The 18211-nt window shown below is 51.8% G+C and overlaps 1 protein-coding gene and 1 pseudogene across 5 annotated transcripts in view; both read right to left on the bottom strand.

The window, feature by feature from the left end:
• The window catches only part of MSI2 (musashi RNA binding protein 2), a 360515-nt gene that overhangs the window by 144013 nt on the left and 198291 nt on the right, over nt 1–18211 (bottom strand). The window lies entirely within an intron of this gene.
• On the bottom strand, nt 7402–12012 carry LOC307115508 (jun dimerization protein 2-like; annotated as a pseudogene). The gene has a single exon. The product of its transcript is annotated as a jun dimerization protein 2-like (transcript).

Below are 18211 nucleotides of genomic sequence, written 5' to 3' on the forward strand. Positions count from 1 at the left end.
ATGCAATGACCACCCGAACTCCCAGGGACCACGGCGTTAGGCACAAACCACAAAGAGAGCACCCACAGCCAAGGAAAGAAGCGAGGTGGTCCACTCCCGAGGCGGCTGGGAAATAAAAGGGGCCGTAAGCATCTTTATCGCATCTCTGTGCATACAAATGCACAACAGAAAATCACAGATTCCTCTCATCTCCCAAACGAGCCGTAATGACCCCACAGGTTTTCCCCAAGTCCTCGGGACACTCTGCCTGTGCCAGTCATCACAGGGACGCAGGTGCAGCACCTGCGAAACGCCTTTCAAAGGGAAGGCGCCTGCGTGCCAGAGCTCTGGACGCGGCTAATTGCCCCAGCAGGTTCTTGCTCTGGACAGACCCAGGTGAGATGTCTCAAAAGAACACGTCCAACCTTCCGTCGCCGCGGAGATATCTGAGGCTCGCCCACTGTCCTTTTGTCAATGCCTGCTGGGGACGCGTGAAGATAAGACGAGTATTACATTATGAGGCTTCCTCGTGCATGAAAGTCTGTTTTAAAGAGAGTCTGAAGGAAGGGAGGGGGCCGGGCAGGACGGGGAGGAAGCCTGAAAGGGGAGGTTTGAAGGAAGGCTGTGTTACTTAGGAAAGTCTCAGCGGCAGAATAAAACTGTGCTTTACCTGCAAAGGAAAACTCATTGAGTTCCTCTTTGGTTCCAGAGAAAGCTACAGCCACAGAATTCCAGAGAAACGGCTTTTATTTCCTTATTTGCTTTCACCTTGTCCCCTCCCCTGACGTAATGACACAACCCAAGCCAAGATGCCATCCAACCCAACTCTATCAAATAAGTATGAACATGGCCTTTTCCTTAAACTTCACTCTGGGGTTTACCTTCCCTGCAAAATAGTGCATACGCTACAAAGCTGCATAAAGTCTTACAGTATTTGGGGAACTCTGGCCAGCCATTCTTTTGGAAAGCAAGAACTATCTAGAGAATGAAGGTTACCTCTGTTAATTTAGTCAACAAAATCTGGAAGGCCCCACCTCCTCTTTTATTAAATAGGAAAACATATCCAGGAAAACTCAGAAACTACCCAAATCCCACCCCTGCATCAGGCTCAGTGCACACTCTGCTCCCAGGGTTTCTAGGCATCACGTGCTCTGCTCCTCTCTGGGTAATGTTTCCTGCCCCCCTTCCTTCTCCCAACCCTTAAGCCTCCAGATTGTCATCCCCCTGCACTATCGTCACCCCACCCTCTCTGTCTTAGCTTCTCTCTGTGCAAGAACACAACTTCCACAGCCACCCACCTCTGGGGGCTCCTCTCAGGCCTGTCCCCAGAGTGCCAGCCTCGCTTCTCTGCCATAGGTTTTCTTGCCACGTGGATGCTCCTCAAAATCCAATACCTCTTGCCCAGCCAGTGTGGCTCAGTGGTTGAGTATGGACCTATGAACCAGAAGGTCTCCGTTCGATTCCCGGTCGGGGCACATACCGAGGTTGTGGGCTCGATCCCCAGCATGGAACTTGCAGGAAGCAACCGATCAATGATTCTCTCTCATCATTGATGTTTCTATCTCTCTCTCTCCACCTTCCTCTCTGAAATCAATAAAAATATTTAAAAAAACACACACAAAAAAAACCAACACCTCTTAACAAGGACATACCACCCACTTTCTCCCCCAACGTCCCACAACTCCATTTTCACCAGTGGACCACCACCTCCCATGACTGAAAGCTTTATGCCATCATTGACCCTTTCCTCTTCCAAGCTCCCTGTCCCATTCCATCACTTCTTCTTTGATGTCGCCTCCACCTCACCCTTTCTTAGCTCTTAGACATCCCTGTGAGTTCCAGGACCTTGTCACTGTAAGTCTGGGCCAGCCACACAATGACCTCATTCCTGATATTCTGGCTGCGCTCTCATCTCTCCAACTCAGTGCAGTCTGGACACTTATCCTCAAGGATCCCTTGGAGCCTTCCATGTGTCCACTGCCCAAAGGGTCATGTCCAAACACTCATAGCCCAATACCAGCTGGCCTCAACCCTACCTTCTAGACTCAGGTCTCTCTGGCCCCCACAGACACACGCCCCCTGGTCCAGCCCCCCGGGTTACCCACTCTCTCCTGAATTCCCTCCAGCCCCTTTGCTTATGGAGACATGGCTTTGTCCCCCCTCCACAGTGGGGAGAACAGAATAAAGACCACAAGGAACTCCATGAGGTGGTTCCCAGAGGGGCTGGCTCTGGGATGTCCTGAGGCCATGGCGGCTGGACACACAGGCTTGGGGGCTTTCAACAAGGGGGCCTGATGTGAAACAACAGGAGGGGAGGGGCTTGTGCAGGAAGCAGCAGAGGCAACAGCGCTGGCACCAGGTATCTTTCCAGCATCATGAAGGAGAAACCAAAGTCTGGGCAATCATAGAGGTTGGAGTCATGGTCAAGGGAAGAGAAACTTTCGATAGAAACCTCTCTCCCCAAACCATGAGCAGCACCTTGTGAACAGAAACCACATCTTAAGTCTTCTCTGCCCGTCACCACCGAGCAAGGACTCAGGATTATTTCTTGACTGACAGACAGCTAAAGGGCAGCTGTGGAGGTGGAGCAATTGCCCTGGGACTTTCAAGACCTGGACTCTTGCTGATGTGTGGAATGACCTTGAGCTAGCTGACAAATGTACCGTGCCTAATCTGTTATAAAAAAGGGCTTTCGAAACATTTATTTATTTATTTAATCCTCAACTGAGGATATGCTTATTGAATTTTTTTTTAGAGAGAGGGGACATGGAGAAGGGAGGGGGGAGAGAGAGAGAGAGAGAGAGAGAGAGAGAGAGAGAGAGAGAGAGAGAGAAAGAAAGAAAGAAACATTGATGTGAGAGAGAACATCGATTGGTTGCCTTCCATACTCGCCCTGACCAGGAATCGAACCTGCAACCTAGGTGTACTGAAAGACACTCCAACCAACTGAGCCACACCAGCCAGGGCAACATTTATTTTTCAACATATTCATTACATGCATATAACAGGAACTGCCAATGAGCCCAATAAGAAAATACAAATCACCATTATTAATATTTTGCTGTTTATGTTTCGTAGCCAAATGTCAACGTCTGTGTACAACAACATTTTTTAATTTTTAATAAAAGGAGTTGATGGGGAAATAAAGAATCCTTATTAAAGTAATTTGCCAACTCTCATGTCCTTAATCATTGAGAATTCATCCCCAAGTATGATAGCTGAATATAACAAAACCCCCAGTCAGATATATTTGATGTCTGAGACTCACGTCAGTCCTGAAGCCACCCCTGAACTGATTTATATGACAGCTTGGGAAAAGCCAACGGGGACAATCAATGGAGCAGCCGGAGACAGGCCTGGTGCGTGTGCGTGAATTAAAAGGAAAACTCCATTGTAATAGGAACAAGATTCTAATCACTACACCTAATTACAAAGAGGAGTAAATCACTGAAAAAAAAAATTAAGTGTCTCATACAGAACAAACAAAGCAATTAGTCATAAACAGAAGCTCAGACTTCGGCGAGCAAGCAGGAGCCCGGACCCAAGCCACCAGCTAGCCGCACATCTGCTCCCAAGGCCACATCGGGGCGGAGGATGGGCTGGAAGGTCAGAGCTGAGGAAGGCGGGCGCAGCCACCCCCACACACAGCCTCCGCGGCACACACATGCACACAGCCTCACCAAAACCTTCTGACCACAGCACCAACCCACCATCAGGTGCTTGAAGGCCTGAGCCTGGAGCCCAGACTTACCCGAAAGGCAGAATAACAACAGGCAATTTAATATGACAGAACCACTGCCTTCATTCTCTGTCCGGTCCCTCAGGTTGTTAATAATAAAAACAACAAGAATAACAGCAGTTAAGTCGTATTACACAGTTTCTGTACACACAACACCAGGCGAGGCATTTCGCAGCGTGGTCTGGTTTAATTCTCACAGTAACCCTTTCAGGAAGCTGCCATTAGCATCAAGGTGAAGGTCATTTGTCAACAAGGAAACAGAGCTCTAGAGCAGGGGTCGCCCACCTTTCGGATCTCAGAGACCACCGGTTGGTGACCGCTGCTCTAGAGGGCTGACCAATTTGGCTACATTCACCCACTTTATATGGAGCAGAGCCTGGACTAAACCCCACAGCGGACCTCAGGGCGCATGCTCTTAAACTCGGTGCCATGTGGCCTATAAAACGGGAAAAGATGCCCATCTCTCTGAACTGAAGTCAGAAACGAGGTGTCCAGTGTGAACTGCCTGGTGTACACAGAATGTTCAATAAATGTTAACTGTTGGTTCTGAGCCCTTCATTCTTCCTGCCCCACCTGCCCTCTCTCTCCTGGGGTCCCCCTTCTAGAGGCCCTGGGACAGTTCCAAATCCACCCTGCAAGGAACCTCTCGGAAACCCTGAGACACAGAGAGTGTGCCTGACGGGCAGCTTTCTGGAAGGGTCTGTGAGATAAAACCTCCAGGAGTTGAGGTCCTTCTAGGTCCATCTCATTCCCCCAAAGCTGGGCTCAGACTCTTGGAACAGTAACAGAGGGGAATGAATCAGCAACTGTCCCTTGGGTCATTCCAAAGTACTTCTCCCAACACACTGGAATCTGTTTTAGGCACAGGGAGATGGGCTGATTCTGCAAGATTAATGTGATAGCCCTGCAGCACAGGCAGAAGGAGCTGGGGGCTGGCCGGCCTGGCCTGGAGGAGGCCAGGTCCTCGATGAGGGAGCTTCCTCCACTCACTTTAAACTAGATGATAAAGCAAGAGCTTCTGGCTGAGCGTGTGTGGCAATCAACACATAAAAATGAGCCTGTTTTCAACAAGCCTGGCAAAGGCGCTCAGCTCAGCACAGCACACACCCCCGTGGATGTCCTCGATCTGGCCCGGCCTCTGGACTGTGGCTCAGCACCGGCCGACTGGGACACTAGCAGAGTGGCCGAGGGTCTGGGTCCCAGGCTCCCAGACATTTGGCTTCACATCTGACTCTCAGGAACCACAGTGACCTTGGACAAGCAATGGCACAATTTACTTACTCTCTGAACCTGAGTTAATAGAATGTTCTTAAAAGGGTAATGAAATGAGATTAAGTGGAAGGTGCATTTACACACATAGAAACACACAGGTGTTGGCTTCTAGTGCTGTATTAGTGTTTTTATTTATTTTTAGGGCACAGCGGAGCTTGTCCTTAGTTGAGTGCACTCGCCAACAGAACTGATGGGACAGAGCTCTGGGTACAGTCTGGTCATCACACGCTGTACAGACCCAGGCGAGCCTTCCTCAGCTAGCAGTGGCTGTCCAACACTGGCTGCTCTACCAAGAAGGGACCCGCCAACCCTCCCAACAGGAGGTGAAGTCTCCATCCCACCCCTTTATATTAGGTGAGTTTGTGACTCACTTGTGTCCTATGACTTTCAAGGCCAGGTCAGAAAAAGTGAAGCCGCTCCTGCCTTGTTTGCTGGGATACTTGTGCGGGAGCCCTAAGCTGCTGTATGATGTGAGGAAGCTCAAGCCAGCTTTTGCAGAGGCCACATGGACAAGTCCTGAGACCACATGAAGAGAGAGATACCTGGTCAGCCCTCTGCTGTGCCGGGCACTATCTAACTGCAGCCTCATGAGATACCCCCAACCAAGCCCCATGCAAATTCCTGTAGAAACCACAAGAGATAATAAAATGATTGTTGTTTCAAGCCAGCTAATTTTGGCATGATTTGTTATGCACCAATAGATAACTGGAACTCCAAGCATATGCACACACACTGTAAACTGATGGATAAACATTAAGAATGACTAATGCTATAATACGTTATGGGATCATGTCCTCTTCAAGTCTGCCCTTGATTTTGTCTTTGGAAAAACGTGTGTTGGGAATGGGGTGAGGAAAATGCATATAGATTTGCCTTTAGCTTCTGAGAAATAAAGCCCAATTGTCACCAAAGGAATGGTGTCAATATGCAACATGACATCTCAACATCTCAATTCATATAGTGGCATCATTTAGAAATAAAGATTCTATAAACTAATTAAAAAGTGACTTGCAACAGGAGGATTTTCCCCAAGAAGCCAAACTAATTCAATGCCAAGATCCTGAAAACCCTAACGTCCTGTGTTCTGCAGAGGGACGGCAGAAGAACCTGTCTGACCCGCTCACAGGCACAGAGGAGAATCTGAGACTGAATGAGGACGTAGATGCTGCGTCTGGCCTGCCACCCCACACCTGGTCTCGGGTAGGGAGAGATGCCCCACCAACCACGAAACGGAGTGTGCCTGGGGTGGCCAGGTGCCTCACCGTTCAAAACCACAGCCTTTGTGTTCTCATCTCTGAAGTTCCTGGGAGCAAATTGAGATCGTAAGGCCGTCAGCGGCCTAGGCGCTCATCATCTTGACAGATACTTAGCTATTCATTTAAAAACAAGCAAGAGAACAAGCGTCAGCTGTATTTTTTAATTACTCCTGGATAGGACTGGGAATGCTTTGGCATAATTGGGGTATTGAGATTTTTTTTCCCTTTGAAGGCCTTGTTGCAGTAAAGAAAAATACTGTGTTTATTCTAATTACAACCGCACTTCTTCTAAACCATCTTAGCAATGGAAAGGCAAAGGGCAATGGACAATTATTTATTTATTTTTTAAAAGATGTTTTTATTGATTTCAGAGAGGAAGGGAGAGAGAGAGAGAGAGAGAGAGAGAGAGAGAGAGAGAGAGAGAGAAAGAAAACATCAATGATGAGAGAGAATCATTGATTGGCTGCCTCCTGCATGCCCTACACTGGGGATGGAGCCCGCAACCCGGGCATGTGCCCTGACTGGGAATCAAACCATGACCTCATGATTCAGAGGTTGACGCTCAACCACTGAGCCACGCCGGCTGGGCTGGGCATTATTTTTTACTAGAGGCCCGGTGCACGAAAATTCATGCACTCGGTGGGGGGGGGGGGGGGTCCCCCTCAGCCCAGCCTGCACCCTCTCACAATCCGGGGCCCCTCGGGTAGGGTCCCTAGGCCTGGCCTGAGATCAGGGCCTCTCGGGCTTTCCTTCACCCAGCTGCAGGCAGCTGGTCCCGCCCCTGCTGCTGCCACTGCTTGCCATCTGCAGTCCCACCCCCTCCTCTGGCACCGGTTGCGTGGGGTGCGATGGGTTGGATGGCCTGGGCCTCCCTCTTTCTTTCTTTCCTTCTTTCTTTCCTTCTTTCCTTCTTTCTTTCTTTCTTTCTTTCTTTCTTTCTTTCTTTCTTTCTTTCTTTCTTTCTTTCTTTCTTTCCTTCCTTTCTCTCTCTCTCTCTCTCTCTCTCTCTCTCTCTCTCTCTCTCTCTCTCTCTCCCCCTCCCTCCCTTCCTTTCTCTCTCTCTCTCTCTCTTTCTTTCTGTAAGAGTAATGTTTACTGAGTGATACAAAACTGAGTACTAGTACTATGAAGGGTTTACCAGGATGGAAATGCACCGAAACCCCGCCCCTGCCACCCCCAACACCCAGAGACTACAGTACTTAGAAGTTACACACAACGGCCATAACTACTGAATATCTGTTCATAACAAACAAGCCATAGCATATTTATAATGCATCACATCGAGTGATTATAAAAATCCATTTATATATTGCTTGTATAAAACCTTTTTTTGTAAAAAATATTTTTTTAAAAAGTATAAAAAACATGTGCAGTTGAAAGCCCTGCCAGGACAGCCAGTCTGTAAACGTTCAGTGAGCATGTGCTTTGGAAGGGCGCCTGCGCCTCGTGCCCACAGCAACTCCAGCAGGGCCAGCGAGGGTGCGCCCCAGCTGCCACTCCGGGTAGGACTGAGCTGGACCACAGTGGGTGGGTACAGCAGGGCCTGGCACTGTGCCCGTCTCCAGCCTTCCATCAGGGTCAGGGTCAGGGTCAGGGTCAGGGCTGGGGGCAGGCAGATTGCAGTTTCACTCTGAGTTCCATACTCAGCCTAATTTTGGTTGCAACAAATGGCTTTTCCTGGCTGCTCAGAGGTCCTTTGGGTGGGTGTCCTGGCGGAGAGGCCGGAGAAGTGCCCACAGCTGCCTGGTTGGGCATCTCTCTGGCCCAGAGCCTCTGTCCTGCCTCCTGCAAGCCTGGCCCCAGGCAGAACAGCCCCCGCCTCCCCCCCAGGACTACTTTGGTCTCAGCACTTGGTCCTAGGTTTCATCAGCCTGGGTTTCTTCCCCTGGTGTGGCTGATCTGAGTTTCACAAAAAAGCCTGGCTGATGCTGGCTGTGCTGAGCCTCATTGAAGAATTTTTCATGCAGCAAGGAAGAGCCCTCTGGGACCCTCCTGCTCCTCCCTCTTCTCCTCCTCTTCCTCTTCCTCCTCCCAGCCCATGGTCACTTCTTCTCCAGCTGCTCCAGCAGTGGGTTGCCTTCTGAGTCGGGGGTCTTAACACTGTTGGTCCTGATGATGCAGGTGGGGAGATGCCAGTTGAGCATCAGGATGAGCTGCTTCCACTCCTGCTTCAGCTCCTCCATCTGGGTTTTCAGCTCCACATTCATGAGCTCCAGCCACTCAGATTCCGGCTGCAGAAATCCTTCCACACCTTCTTGTTGTTCCGGCATGGGGCTGCTGCCACTTTGTTCTTTCCCCAGTGCCTTTTCCTCCGCTCCTCTTCCTCATCCCGCTCACTTCTCACAGGTTGAGGCCTCTTGCCCAGTTTCACCTCCAGGAAGTGCAAAGGGGCGATCATGGCCCCAATGTTGTGGATGTCAGTGTATTTCAGCTCCTCTGCAGTCAGGGCCAAGCTGGGGAGTCCAGTCAGGGGGCCAAACCCTGGCAGAGAGCCCACAGTCATGGAAGGGTCCGGGATCTGCCCAGGCATCACAGCAGGAGTGGCAGTCTAGCCCTGCAGAAGCCACAAGGAGAGGCTGCGACCCTGGGGCCTGGGCCAGGCTGCAGGCGCCATGCCCGCTCAGGAGCCGCCGTGGTGCCAGCCCCGCCCTGCAGCGTCCACTGCCACCAGCGCCTCCCATCGCAGCCGCCCAACGTCCCTCTGCAGGCTGTGGCCTGGGTCTCCCTCTTTGAGGTGATCGATTGTGGGGCTCTGCCTGCTTGCCTGCCTGATCGCCCCTAACCATTCATCTGCCTGCCTGATTGCCCCCAGCCGCTTACCTGCCTACCTGATCACCCCCAGCTGCTCGCCTGCCTACCTAATCGCCCCCAACCACTCGCCTGCCTGCTGATCGCCCCTAACTGCCTGCTGGGGGGCGAGGCCAGCCCGGCGAGGGGCCGTGGTGGTTTTGGTCTCTGGTCGTTCTGGTCATTACGGCCGCTGGGCTTTAATTATATAGGATAGGGCAGTGGGGGTAACAGGTATCAGGGCCAGCTCTGCCCTGAACGTGTGTCCTTGGGCATGAACTCTCTTACTTCACGTCTTAAATCTCTCATTTACAAAATGGGAGACTTTAAGAACGTTCCATGTGTTCCCTTTGGCTCTAATTAATGTGAGGTCATCCTCCCACTTCCTGTCATCCCTGTCCCATCGGGTACAATGTCCCACGGACCTGTGATCCTGGTATGGAGAGTATTTCAGGGCAAACTCATGGCTGGCCTCCAAGGCCAGCAGTGCAATGGTTCCCAATCATCTGCATGTACACGGATCACCCAGGACCCTGGTTCAATGCACAGCCCCAGGCCACGCCTCCAGAGAGTGTGATTCCATAGTTCTGGGGCATGGCCCAGGAATCTGCACTTTTTATGAACACAAGTCTAGTTGAAAAACATGGCCTTGGGACTCAGATACACAAAGTCCTGTCTTCTTGATTTCCCAGCCAGGTAACCTGAGCAAGGTGCTCCACCTCGCTGGACTTCTCCATTCCAGGAAGTACAGCCGCCCAGCTCTACTGGAGAAAATGACCCCAAGTCCCTGTCCACTTCCTGCCACAGAGCTGCCCAACACAGACCTGTTCCTTTCTCGCTCTACAAGTGGAGCACCTCGGAGAGGCTTTTCACCAAGCAGGACAACGGCCTCTCGGAAAACAGGTCGGGCAGGAAAAGCTACACTGCCCAGGGCCCAACACAGCACTGACCACTGAGCACAGCCAAGCAGCGCACAGTTCACAGAGGCCGCCAACAGAACAAGTTGTAATCCTACACCTGGCAGCTGGAGAATATTAAAAAAAAAGGTTATGCTCCTTATAAATAGCATTTCTAAAGCCTTCGGGTGCCCTGCCCTGTTCAGTGCTGAGCTATCCTGTTCCCAACCCTGGCTCCTGGGACCCGACTCAACCCCCAGAGGAATGCGAACGCCATGACTGGGCACCAGAGTGGGGGAGGGGGACAAAATTGCCCACAATGCTGCTGCCCCAGGCTCTACCCTCCTGCTGCCCCAAGCTCCGCCCACCTGCTGCCCCATGCTCTGTCCTCTGGGAACAGATGGGGAAGCGGTTCACCTGAGCACGCCCATGTGCAGGCAGACACCTGGGCTAGCCACACTGGCCTTTGTGACCAAATGGCTGGCAGAGCACATTAGCTCACCTCCTGTGCTTGTCACAACAATTAGGCTCTGGAAGGTGGCACTGGCACTGCCACTGAGAAAATGCAGTGGACCAGCCAGTTCATCACCCTCGTGGGCAGTTCAACGGGGCCAGGAGGGCAGGGGACCTACATTGGGGGGCATATAGTGGGGGGCAAAGGATTGGGCTGGGGGACACAGAAGTTCATTAAAACCATCCAGCAGACACATTATAAAACCCAAAGCACCACATACCAGGGATGGCCAAAGGTCTCAATCCCCGTGGACCTGCAGGACAAGTGGCCAGCACTGTGCTTGGAAGACGGGGCGGGAGTCCAGGCATTCGCCCAGTGATTGACAAGCTGGCCCTCCCGCACTTCTACTCTGCTTCAGTAACTACCCATATTATGCTGAAATGACACAAGCGACAATAATTAAGCCCAGATCTCTGTGGATCATTCGCAGTGATAATTCCACCTTTGTAATTCAGCCCCAGATAAACCCCTTTTGTTCTGCCTTATAACACAGATTCTAGTATCACTCAAGTATATTAACTGTAGCCTATTACTGTCACAAAAAATGCTCCCTGAGCCATAGCAAAAGACTCCCCAGACAAAACTTTATGTCATGTTAATCCAAGCTTTAATAACTATGAGGATATATAACTGTATTCTAATTGTGCTCTGCGTTCCTGCATACGAAAACAGGAGATATCAAAAATGACAGCAGCGGATCACTTCAAATAAAAACGCATTAATTCCGCACTCAGGGTGCTGGGATGCTAGGGTGAAGGGACGCATGCTTATATGGGAAAGAAGTGATATGGGGCTTCTGAGGATAGGGAAGACATTGGGGCTGGTATGGGGCTGCCAGAAATCAATGTCACTGAAGGCTGGAGATGGTGAACCAAGTCAGGGCTGTGCAGGGGAAACAAAGAACCTTGTGGGACTTCACTAGGTAGCTATGGGAACCCCTGGTTCCGAACCTGGTTTGGATACCAAGTCAGCGTGTGACCTTAGCCAAGTCATTCCCACGCCCTGGGCCTCCCTTTCCTCCTGAAAAGCAGGTGTGATATCAGACCCATGTGTGGATCTGGTATGGCTCCCTCCCTCTCCCAGCTCACCGGGACCAAGTGATGTAGAACTGCAGCCCACCCAGGGGCTCCCAATCGCCTTTACCCGTGCTGTGTGGTACCTCTGAAATGGGTGATTTACTTATTTATTACATTAGCTGTTTATCATATGTCTCCCTCCACTTGAATTCTGGTCTGGAAGGACCGAGACCGGTCTACTCGTTCACTGACGGATCCTGGTGTCCAGGATGGCACGTGGCACACAGCGCATGCTCCATGAACGTTTGCTGAGTGACTGAGCGACACTACCACGAACCAGGTATGTGGCCCAAGACAAGTTTCTTCAACTCATTGAGACTCAGTTTCCTCAACTGCAGAGAGGCAGAAACCTGCTTCCTAGTGTTGCTGAGAGGATTCCAGAGCAGCTACGGAAGACCTGGAAGGGCGATGAGCACCACGCAGGCTCACCAAGCATGTTCTTTTCTAGAAAAAATCACAGTCTCTCCTCCAAGACGCCATTTTCACTGCTGAGACCAACACCGGGCCCTTACTCGGTCACCGGTCTCATTACCCTCCCAACACACTTTCCACTTCCCCGGCCCCCACCTCACTCCTCCTCAAGGCCAGGCCACTTCCCTGGCACCGGAAGAGGACCGGACAGCACCAGGCAGACAGGCACAGTTGCATCACAGAGATGTCTGGGCATGGGAGTCCAGAAGGCCAAGAATCTGGGCAAACCACGAGCTTCTTGGCCTTAGAGTGGCCTTCCCTATAAAATCAGGACATGCCTTTTAATGGTAAGGATGAAACGTAACAAATGAACATGCTCGGATAAGAAGAGCAATTACTCTCTGCTACGTAACCCCTCTGAGCTGGTGTCCTTATCTGTAGAAAAGGGGAACACACAATAACCCTCACCGCCACATCTCATGGGAGGTGCTATGTGGAGGCCTCCGCTGGGAGACCTGCCCTCCAGGGCCAGCTCCCAGGTGCATGCAAACCACGTATCCTCTCCACAGGACCAGTTTCTTCATCTGTGTAAGGGAGATTCAACTCAGACATGCGGGAGGGCCGCCTCACAGTGCTGGGTGACGAGGGACGGCGGGTCCTGCATAGCCGGCCAATCACATTCACATCCATATGTAGACGGCAGGAAAAGGCCCCCAGGGGAAAGGACAACAAGGCCCACCTCCTCCCTGCCATGTGGGCAGCTGACAAAGGTGTTACTAAACACAACAGGCAGCCTGGAAGATCCCATAGCTAATGTCTTCCCCTGGGAGACAGATCTTCAGCTGGTTCAAGACTATTTCCCACAGACTCGGGATCTTGAGTGGTGGGAGGGACTGAGACGGCCGAGGATCAGAAATTCCGTCAAGCACATCATGACTCAAAGTGCAGGCAAAGCGCCGGTGCCCACCTGGACCAGAGCGCCACCGTCAGAGGACCCTGGCAAGCGCTCCTGGACTGAGACCTCAACCGCCAGCCTCTTTATTGACATTCTTGTTGCCCTTAACAACCAAAGAATAAAAGAACCAGAAGGTGGCAAGTGAGCACAATGGTTTCATTTATCTCTTTCCTCTTTTTTGCTACAGATCAACTATGCGGCCAGATTTTATCATGAGACGGATCACCTTTCATCCTTCTTCCCAGATGCAAATGACATGACCGCCCCAAACGCCGACTCCCCAAACTCCTGAGGACAACAGACGGGCAGCGTGTGGAGGAAAAGCCTGCTCTCCGAGTCTCCACGGCGCCCACCTGGCTTTCAGAACCCATTGGCTGGCACTCCGAATGGTGGTGCGGCTGGGACAAGGGTCCCGGAATCCGTGTCAGGTTTCCTCCTTTGAAACAGGAGCCCGAGTCTCCAGTGCCAACGGGGTCTACAGCGGGCTTCATTTCCAAACCTGTCCGATGCTCTCATCCCATTCTAACTCTCAGCTCCCCAAAGGGGAAACCCGGTGGAAACTGACAAAGAACAGAGACTCCAAGAAAGACTGAGTCCAAATGGACTGGCCCTCCCTCCCAGAGACTGGCCCGGGCATGTCGCACCGGACAGAGCCGCTGTTCCCTCAGCCGCCTGTGATTCCGTCAATACCTATCAAAAAGCATTTTTTCCCTTGCCCATCCAACATCGGCTGCCAAAGACTTGGATATCTATTTGAGAGCCCGCTGTATTGATTAGGTCAAATACTACAAGAGTTTTATTTCCTGATTTCTTGACCTTCAAGCCCCCGGAGGGCTTACCTAATACAGCAATGCCACCGTGAGAGTAACTGCAGGAGAGACACTCAGTAACTCACGTCACCCAGCTTGACTTGTCCGTCACCGGCCGTGCTGGTGTGGACTGCCTCTCAGATCCTGCTCCCGTCTGTCACCGGGATTACTGAGGCCCTGACAGCAGAACAGATGCCTTGCTTTACCAGGGAAATACAAATGAAAAAACTAAAGCAATCCAGAACATTATAAATTACAAATGATCTTTTTCATCTCTGTTAATATGTGAACTCCCTGGTTTAAAGAAAGAAGAAGGAAAAAAGCTTTAATCACAACAGGTTTAGGTGGTATCAGGAGCAAATTACAGCACTAATTCAGTCCTCAGAGGAAGAAAAATAAGTTTTAAAAGAGCAAAATGATGATTCTCAGAGCAATGTTCACCGTCCTTCCAGGCGGTGTTGTAAATTCATCATCCAGGGAGAAGAACCGAGGCAAAGCCACGGCTAGAAGGGCTGACTGAACAGCAGGAAGAAGGCAAACCGCGGCTTCACACTCCCATCATTAGATCAGTCCTTTGAAAAAACATCATCTTCAGCATCATCGTCGTCATCACCACCGCGGTGTTTGGCCTCCCCTGCTGGAATGCTCACTGATTCCTGACGGGAAGTGAGGATTGGCAAGCACTGGTCTGCCTTCCCCCCTTGCCAGGGCAAGAAACATGATCCCAATCCCCCCACCCCACTCCCGCCACACACATGCCATTTGCACCCCAATCTGACCCCCAGGCTCTCCCAAAGGGCCCCCAAAGGGCCAGGACCCTCTGGCTACTGGAGTTCTCTGTCAGGAGACAGGCCAGGCCTACATTTAATTTACCAAGAGTCTGTGATCAGCCACTAACGGTTAACCCCAGTCTGGCTGTCGCTGCCCCCAGCGTTCTCCTGCTCTGCTTTCCGCATCTCAGCTCATCTGAACATTGCTGTTGACGCCAGGGTCAATGTTCTGCTGAACTACAGCGAAGTAAATGTGAGAGTCTAAGAGTGAACACCCTAGAATCTCAGGGTTCCTGCACCCACATACTCCATGACCTGTCTTTTCCAATGCCCCTGCTACACTCTGTGCCTGAGCATGCTCTGAGAGGCCTCTAGCCAGGTGCTAGAGAAAGGAAAGAGGAAGAATCCAAATGAAGTGACCAATGGGGTACTTGGCAGAACTATTCCCGAGGTCCCGAGGGCAAGTCCTTGATCCTGGCGCCAGGACTGCCATGAGCTGTGAGCATAAAGCCCACGAGGGGCAGTGTGGTACATCCCATCTGCCCCCCCCCTCCACCTCCCCCACTCCCAGGCCAGGTGCTTGGCTGACGCTGCCAGAATGCACCTTGGCTCCAAGGAGTCTGAGCCATTCTACGTTACTGGTTCCAAATACTAAGCTGCTGCCGCTGGCTAAGGAGGAAAAAAATAAAAAAGAGAGAGGATAATGGGGGTGAGGGTGGAGACAGAGCTAAAGGGGAAGTCAAATCTCTGCCGCCCCCCCCCCCCCCCCCCCCGCCACCCGCCGAAGGCACTTCAGCCACTGGGAACAATCTGGAAGTCTGGAAGTGGGCAGACCAAAATGTTTACCTAAAGTTCTTTTATGCTGTGTCTCACTTCTGCTCTACAGAACAACAAAATATCAGGGCATCTCACCAAGATCATGGTCACTTCTGGGCCTCTGATATCTTGAAGCAAGAGCCATGGCATTTTATCCCAAATGCTTCCCCTTTGGCAAGAATGACCCCTCTGCTTTGGAACCAGGACACATGTGTGGCTCCACCCCGGCCACTGCCCCTTACACTCACTGGCCTGTCTGGAAGCCCAGGACTAGGGGCGGTTTTCAAACACAAAGACCACTTTCCGGTGTGAGGATATTTTTTAATGGCCCCCAAGTCTCCAGGCTCCAATTAGCGGGTGTCTGCAGAACTCTTGCCGGAGGAGATCTGAGAAGCTGAAAATGCGGTGCACACCAGGGACAAGGACTCTGGTGTGGTGGCCACAAGACATCTGGCAAACTTCCTCAGGCCCCAAAAACAGGTCTAAACATCTCATGACCAAGAGAACAAAGGGGAGTCGGGTGCCTAGAAGGCACCTGTTGTTATGCATCCTGGGCAAGCCAAAGAACCAAGAGAGCTCTTCGAGACCATCGCTTCATTCACATCTCTACCACAGCCATTCCAAGAAGCCTGAGGATCCCCATTTTGCAGATGAGGAGACTGAGGCTTGGGAGATGAAACAGTTTGCCCTGGGAGAGCTCCAAGGTCTGGGATCTTTCTGCCATGGCTTGCCTCAATTAGGTACATTTCTTATTCACTGGAAGTCGAAGCTAAGAGGGCTTTTCCAAAGAAGTTCTTATGTCTTTGAGTCTCCCATTAGATAAACTTGGCTGCATCTAAAGCACATGCAATTCCTTCCTGCGGTTCCATCGCCTGGGCTTTCCAACCACCCTCTCTTCATCCTCTGCTCACCCCAATTCTTAGCCCTTCAAATAATACAGGCAGACCCATTTCTTGCCTTGGTCCTTCTTCCCCAAGTCCCCTGTCTTAGCAAAGGCTTACCATTTGCAGAATGGCGCTGCCACAGAGCAGAGGGCAGAAGCCTCCGAGTGTCCCACTCCGGCGGGGTTAACGGCCTCCCCTTCTCCAGACACGCAGCGGTAAACACAATTAGAATGGCAGGCCTGGGGTGGTAAGCAGGACTGGGACCACGCTATGGCTGTAGTCACCAGTGTCCAGCACTGCTCCAGGCACACAGTGGGCTCTTTATTGCTGCTGCTGCTGATAAATAACTGAGAGGAAAGCGCACATGCTAGGGAAGAGTTACAGGAACAGCGATTCAGAGGATGGGAAGAAGAGGGGGCGATGCTGAGTGGGTCTAGCCAGGCACTGGAACCACAGTGGCTCTGGGAAAGCCGCTGGCACACAGAGAGCACACTGGGAAACTGACCGGCAGGAGCCTCCCTGGCCAATTTGGAATTCCAAAGCTGGTGCTCAGAACCCCTGAGCCCCTGGGCTCCAGTTCGGGGGCTGCTTCTTCCCTGCTGGGCAGACCTGTTCTCTTCTCCTTCCCACAAGTGCCCAGAGCACCTATTCCTGGACCCTGCAGTCACTCCCCTCCTTCCCCTTGCTGCTGCTTGCCTCTCCCAGGGGCACATACTCCCGAGAAAAGTTCACCAGGCCCCAGTGCCAATCCCACCCCTGGGATTTTCACAGACCATGGACTTGGGAGGCTGGGGAGGCCCGGAGAGAGCTCTCCAACTCCCTTCGACAGAGAGGGCGACCTGGCCCAGCAGCCACGGGGCTTGCCCAAGGCCACTCAGCAGGTTGGCAGCAGAGCTGGGACACGAACCCAAGGCTTTTAATGACCCTTGATAACGCTGATGATGCACAAATGAGCATGAAGGGGCTGAACCTCTGGGCAAGACTGAAGAGTAAAGACCTCAGGCCACTGCCTGGCTCCTGGCAGCATGTTCCTTCTCAGAGTGGCACGCGTGGGAAGGGCACTTTGGAGCTCTCTGCCAGCACATCTAATTTTCTCCTTGCCATGTTTGCACACCGCCAGCTCTAATGCGCTGCCATTTTGCAGGATCTGAGCACATTTCTAAGCTGTGTTTCTGGCTCTGAAAGGTGCAAAGTACATACCACTGTGCCCCCAAAACTAAAGGGGAGAACAAGTGAGCCCTGAGTCCACAAACATCAGCTCCAAAGGCCCCAAGGGCTAGGTGGAGCGTTAAACAGGACAGCAGGAAAAAAGGATCCGCCCAGGGAGAGGAAAGTTCAACCCATTGCTGAGGACCTTTCATTATTCACCTGAGCTCCGAGGACGCTGAAGGAGGCAGGCGTTTGGGATGTACGGAAGTATCGTTTCCTCCTGGGACACGGAGGAGGAGGGGTGGCGTCGTTATATACACATGAGTTTTCCCCCTGGTTGTTTTCTGCGGTCATCTCAGTACCACACTCAGGAGAAAAGAGGCAGACTGGGATCAAGATCATCAGACAAATGAAGGTGGCTGGCTGCCAACCCGAACTTCAAATGGGTCCTCCTCTCTCCAGCTCTCTCCTTCTACCCCTCCCCCACACCTTGCCTGGGGGCCAACCATGGGCCTCACAGTCTAATGACACGATGGACCAACAACAAAATAATGATAAAACCCTGTGTGCACAGAAAAGGCACACAATGCATGGGAATGGAGGGAGGGAGACACAACCAAATGCACTGGGCCAGGGAAGGGAAGGAGGCTGGCCAGGCCTGCAGATGTCCATTGGCTGAAAGGTGGATAAAGGGGGTGTAGGACCGAAGGAAGAGAGCTCCAAGCAGAGGACACAGCCCCATTAAAGAGACAGAGGAGAGAAAGTGCCGAGGACATCCAGATTGGTGTGGCTGAAGCTAAGCACGTGAGAAGGCAGAGGCAGGAAGAGCATGCCTTGAAGGGCCACACACAGGAGCTTGGCCTTTGCTCGGGGGATGACGGGAGCCGCAGGGGAGCGT

The sequence above is a fragment of the Cnephaeus nilssonii genome (genome assembly GCF_951640355.1).
Source record: "Cnephaeus nilssonii genome assembly, chromosome: 19".
NCBI classification, from domain to species: domain Eukaryota; kingdom Metazoa; phylum Chordata; class Mammalia; order Chiroptera; family Vespertilionidae; genus Cnephaeus; species Cnephaeus nilssonii.